Consider the following 6,226-nt stretch of genomic DNA (forward strand, 5'->3'; position numbering starts at 1 on the left):
CCCCCCAGAATGGAGTCTGTGGTGCCTCCTCTCTTTTTCGCCAGGAGTCCCACGTTACCAGAAGTTAGGGCCTCTCGTGCATACATTAAGAGTGGAAGGAATCTGGCTCCTCTTTTTTTTTTTTTTTTTTTTTTTTTTTTTTTTTTTTTTTTTTTTTTTTTCCCCAGAATGGAGTCTCGCTCTGTCACCAAGGCTGGAGTGCAGTGGCGCGTTCTCAGCTCACTGCTACCTGCGCCTCCCGAGTTCAGGCGATTCTCCTGCCTCAGCCTCCGGAGCAGCTAGGATTACAGGTGTGTCCCGCCACACCTGGCTAATTTTTTGTATTTTTAGTAGAGACTGGGTTTTACCGTGTTAGCCAGGATGATCTCAATCTCCTGACCTCGTGATCCGCCCACCTCGGCCTCCCAAAGTGCTGGAATTACAGGCGTGAGCCACCGCGCCTGGCCGAGACCTTGTCTCTTTAGAAAAAAAAGAAAAGAAAGAAAGCCATGCTGACTGTGAGGTCTCACTTCATACATGTCATGAAGTACTTAATGTGGACTCACTGGTTGGAGATCATGCTAGTCGCTGGTGATAAAGTTGGATAAGTCATGGATCTTCCCTAAAGGAGCTCACAGTCTAGGGGCAGGGACACACTAAATACAGTTACAGTGCAGCACGGTGAGGTAAGGGCTAATGGAGGTAAGCAAATTATGCTTTAAGAAATCTGAGCTGGCAGGGCACGGTGGCTCACGCCTGTAATCCCAGCACTTTGGGAGGCCAAGGCAGGCGGATCACGAGGTCAGGAGATCCAGACCATTCAGGCTAACACGGTGAAACCCCGTCTCTACCAAAAATACAAAAAAATTAGGCGGGCATGGTGGCGGGCGCCTGTAGTCCCAGCTACTCAGGAGGCTGAGGCAGGAGAATGGTGTGAGCCCAGGAGGCGGAGCTTGCAGTGAGCCGAGATCCGGCCACTGCACTGCAGCCTGGGCAACAGAGCAAGACTCCGCCTAAAAAAAAAAAAAAGAAATTGAGCTATGAGCACCAACTATCCATGGAGAGTTTAAGGTTCCCTACAAAAACTCACTCATCTTACAGATTACTGATGTGGTTATCACCAGAGGCAATTTTGCTTTCTTCATTGCATGTTAAATTTTGCAGTTAAATTTTTAGTTTCCTTACATCCTTACCATATAGGTCACTCTTTGATAGATACCATATGTTCTCACACCTATTAAGATCACAAACAGACATTTTCTAAAGTTTTCCTATTTTCCTATAATCATTTTCAGATACCCGCTTTTCCTTAGACTCTTCAGATGGTGTCCTATTTCCTTGTACTCCAGAATTTTTGGTAGCTGTTACGTTGTGGTGGTGATTATTTTTCTGTTATATGTCAATGAGGGAAATTTCCAGTCTCCAAGTTGGCCAACCAACAGATAAAATTTCCATTGCTTCTCTTTACTGTTCTCTTGAAAACTGTTCTAAAGTTGTAGGAGGGTACAAGTACGTACCTTCTTGCCCAAATTCTGGAATCCAGCTGACATTTACATTCATCGCGTGTTTAGCGGACGCCATGACAAGATCTTCCCCGACCCAATTGTCCAGTTGTCTGCAGTGAGGGGAATTTATGTTGTCAAGAATCAGAGGCTGTCTATGGTTCTTTAATCAGCTGTGATTATAAATGGAAAAACTACACATTTGAACACTGTCAGCTGTCAGTGTGTTTCAGAGTCTCACTCTATCGTCCAAGCTGGAATACAGCGGCACTATTATAACTCACTGTGGTCTTGATCTCCTGGGCTCAAGTGATACTCCTGTCTTAGTCTCCTGAGTAGCTGGGACTACAGGCGCACACTACAATGCCTGGCTAATTTTTAAATTGTTTTGTAGAGATGCAGGTCTTGCTGTGTTGCCCAGGCTGGTCTCAAACTCCTGGGCTCAAGTGATCCTCCCGCCTCAGCCTCTCAAAGTGCTGGGATTACAGGTGTGAGCCACTGTGCCCAGCCCACCACAGTTTTTAACCAGCCACCTGCCAGGCCTTTGTATTTCTGTTGTGCGTTCTCTGGGATTTGTAAATTCTGATTGAATAATAATTTGAAGGCTGAAATTCTTTCCTATCAACTTTGCTTTTCTTTTTCAGAGGATAAAGTATCCATAGTAGAGTTTCTGAGTTTGGCCTCCTCTATGCTGTAGTCAATGGAAATTCCACCCAGACTCTTGCAAATGGTTGACTCTTATTTTTCAAAAACTCATGATATTTTAATGGAAAGATGGGAAAGGTTATAGCAAGAACCTTAACTTGACACCGTTTTAACATCTTAACCCTTCAGTCTTCAGTCAATTGTATTTTGTACTGTATTATATTTTTACATGTTGTAAGCACAGGTCAATAATTTGATGTTAAGCATTAGGAATAGCTTTTGGAAGTTACTGTTGAGATTAGTGGTACAGAAATAAAGGTTCTGGGTTTTTTTGGTTTTTTTGAGACACAGTCTTGCTCTGTCGCCCAGGCTGGAGTGCAGTGGTGCAGTCTGGGCTCACTGCAACCTCCGCCTCCTGGATTCAACGAATTATCCTACCTCCACCTCCCAAGTAGCTGGGATGACAGGTGTGTGCCATGACACACAGCTAATTTTTGTATTTTTAGTAGAGATGGGGTTTCACCATGTTGGCCAGGCTGGTCTCGAACTCCTGACCTCAGGTGATCCGCCCATGTCAGCCTCCCAAAGTGCTGGGATTACAGGCATGAGCCACCGTGCCGGCAGTGCTCGTGTATATACTTACCAGAAATTCTGTTTCAATTCAGAAATCACTTCTGTAGAGGTACTCATACATTTTAAGAAAAATAAGAAAAGGTAAGGGTATTCCGTGTCTGTTCAACCAGTGAGGCTTGCCACCACATGACACCTCCTTGAGGTGGGTAGAGGCAGGGGGAGCTCACAGTTTCAAAAGTGTGCTTATTTACAATTCAAAAATGATCAGTTTACAATTCAAAAAGCCATCACCTCATGAAAAGGTCAGAAGAATTTGTCCCTTTCTAGCCTGTATTTGAGTCCCGAATACTCAAGAATAAGCACAGTGAACCCTGGAATTCATTAAAGTTTTAAAATGCAATAAAAATGCATATATATCGGTAGAAAAAAATTGTTCCCCACCCTCCAACCCCCAGCAAAACAGGCATCTGGAAAAGGAATAAAGGCAATGTGAATTTCTGGCAGTTTTCTTGGGGCCTGATACACAACTTTTCCTGTCTGTATTCTAGCTTCCTTGGTCTTTATTTGGGACAATTGCTTTTAACTTAAAACTATTTTTAGTTTTAGTTTTTTGTTGTTGTTGTTGTTTTAATCATATGGGGTCTTGCTATGTTACCCAGACTGGTCTGGAACTACTGGGCTTAACTTATCCTCCCCTCTCGGCCTCCCATAGTGCTAGGATTACAGGCATGAGCCACATTGCCTGGCCTAAAACTGTTTTTTAGGAGGACTCACCACACTTTCTTAGCCATGAAATTGTCAGGAATCCCTGAAATATTTCAATATTCCAGTGATTGATATGAAACATAATCCAAACTCACTCTGTAAGAAATGAGATGGTTATTCTGGGTAAATCAAATCCATGTTTTTGACATGATTACTTTTCACACAGTTAATGCCTCACTTATTTGTTAAACATGGATTTTTCAGTCAGGCTAATACATTTGGTAGGCTTCAGGCTAGGACAATTAAAAAACTGATTGAGTAAAAACGGTAGGACCATCCTAATTGATAACTAACAGGAAAAGAACAGGACACGTGCTGGATTTTCTCTAAACAAAGCACTATTTGTCAAAAGTTCTAAGCAATCTACAAGATGAGGTCACCTTTCTTTTGTGACTTTTCTGTCACAGCAGTAGCACCTAGCAATAGCTTATGCATGCAAACAGCATAAATAAGTTAACATATATCAGGTAGGCAGCATCTGTAGATACGAGAGAGCAGGGATTGGAGACAGTATGAAGATCAAGCTTTAGAAAGAACAGTTAACCCCAAGCTGCTGACAAAGAAGGTTTGATTGTTTTATTGCAGTTATTTGAGAGTCAGAGGTCAGGGAGAAGTGGCTGTTGGACTTGACCTGAGAATAAAGGGAATACCAAATCCAGGGAAAGCACCTAATAATACCTACTGGAAAGAGACAGAATAGAGATCACATTTCCTGATGAGGTCTTGGTTATGACATTCTACTGTTCTTTGCTGGAACATCTCATGGGCCTTTCTAGAAGAACCAATAAATAATGTCAGGACCAGGAGATGCAAGAATGTCAGTAAAATGTTTGATGACACCTTGGAATATTATGTCTTTTAAAAAACAACACCATCATTGGATTTGGGTTCTGGAAAAACCACATGCATGCTTTCATTCACATGGTCATTGAATAGATGTTCATTGAATAGCTGTTTAAATGCCAGAAGTTACAGGTATTGAGTTTGAAAAGATGAAAGCAAAAAAAAGACACTTCTGGGCTACCTTAGAGTGACATTTGCAGTGAGAGGACAAGTATACAGTCATCCCTCAGTATCCATGGGGATTGATTTCAGGACTCCTCTGTGATACCAAAATCCATGGATGCTCAAGTCCCCTATGTAAAATGGTGTAGTATTTGTATATAATCTATGCATATGTTCCCATATACTTGAAATCATCTCAATATTACTGATAGTAATGAATACAATGTAAATACTATGTCAATAGTAGTTATACTGTATTGTTTAGGGAATAATGACAAGAAAGAAGTCTGTCCATATTCAGTACAGATGCAATTTTGTTTTTGAATATTTTTGATTCTTGGTTGGTTGAATCCATGGATGCAGAACTGGTGGATATGGAGGGCCAATTGTATTAGCCACCTCTTTATAGGTAATTGGTGAAGATTGGGTAAATGGAAGAATAATGAATAAGTAAATGTATTTTTTTAAGAAGAAAACAGCATTTTGGAGATTATTAATAATGCTACATATGATAATAACATGAATAAATGAAATTCACTGATAAACACATTCTAAATATTTAAAACCAGAAATTTCCAAGTATTTAAGCCCAAGAAGTATTTATTTCTCTTAAAAAAAATTTTTTTAAGACCAGGTGCAGTAGTGAGAAGGAAGAAAGAGTAGAACAAGGAAGTTTGACCTGTAACTGACTGTGAACAATTGAGATAACTCACTAACTTCAGACCGGCCAAGAAAATGTTTCTTATTAAGAAAAACAGTACATTTTCTTTTCCTTTTTTTTTTCTTTTTTTGAGGCAGTGTCTCACTTTGTTGCCCAGGCTGGAGTGCAGTGGCGCAATCACTGTTCACTGTAACCTAGACCTCCTAAGCTCAGATGATCCTCCCACCTCAGTCTACCAGGTAGCTGGGACTGCATGCGTGTGCCAGTAAATTTTCTTTATGTTCATTTCTCTACCAAAGACCCTGGATAGATTTGCTTAGGAATGAAATAAGATAGGGTGTAAAAGGAGACTTGCATAATCCAATTATTTTATACTTAAAATAAATGAGACATGATTTTCTTTTGAAGTATTTACATGATTCAGGGCACGGACTCAATACATACATTTTAAAGGCTATTAAAATTCAAATATTGACCAGGCCCGGTGGTTCACACATGTAAACCCAACAATTTGGAGGGTGTGTTAGGAAGGCTGCTTGAGCTCAGGAGTTCAAGACCAGCCTGGACAACATAGGGAGACCTCATGTCTACTAAAAATTAAAAAAAAAAAAAAATGAGCCAGGCATGGTGGCGCAGGCCTGTAGTCCTAGCTACTTGGTAGGCTGAATTGGGAGGATTGCTTGAGCTCAGGAGATCAAGGCTGCAGTCAGCTATGATCTCACTACTGTACTCCAGCCTGGGTGACAGAGTGAGACCCTGTCTCAAAAAAAAAAATAAAATGCAAATATCACTTTCAAGTGTATGTCTTTTTTTTTTTTTTTTGAGACAGAGTTTCACTCTTGTTGCCCAGGCTGGAGTGCAGTGGCATGATCTGGGCTCACTGCAACCTCTGCCTCCCAGGTTCAAGCGATTCTCCTACCTCAGCCTTCCGAGTAGCTGGGATTACAGGCAAGCACCACCACGCCTGGCTAATTTTGTATTTTTAGTAGAGATGGGGTTTCTCCATGTTAGTCAGGCTGGTCTCAAACTCCTGACCTCAAGTGATCCGCCAGCCTCAGCCTCCCAAAGTGCTGGCATTACAGGCATGAGCCACCGC

The sequence above is a fragment of the Mandrillus leucophaeus genome, unplaced genomic scaffold (genome assembly GCF_000951045.1).
Source record: "Mandrillus leucophaeus isolate KB7577 unplaced genomic scaffold, Mleu.le_1.0 Scaffold250, whole genome shotgun sequence".
Lineage (NCBI taxonomy): Eukaryota > Metazoa > Chordata > Mammalia > Primates > Cercopithecidae > Mandrillus > Mandrillus leucophaeus.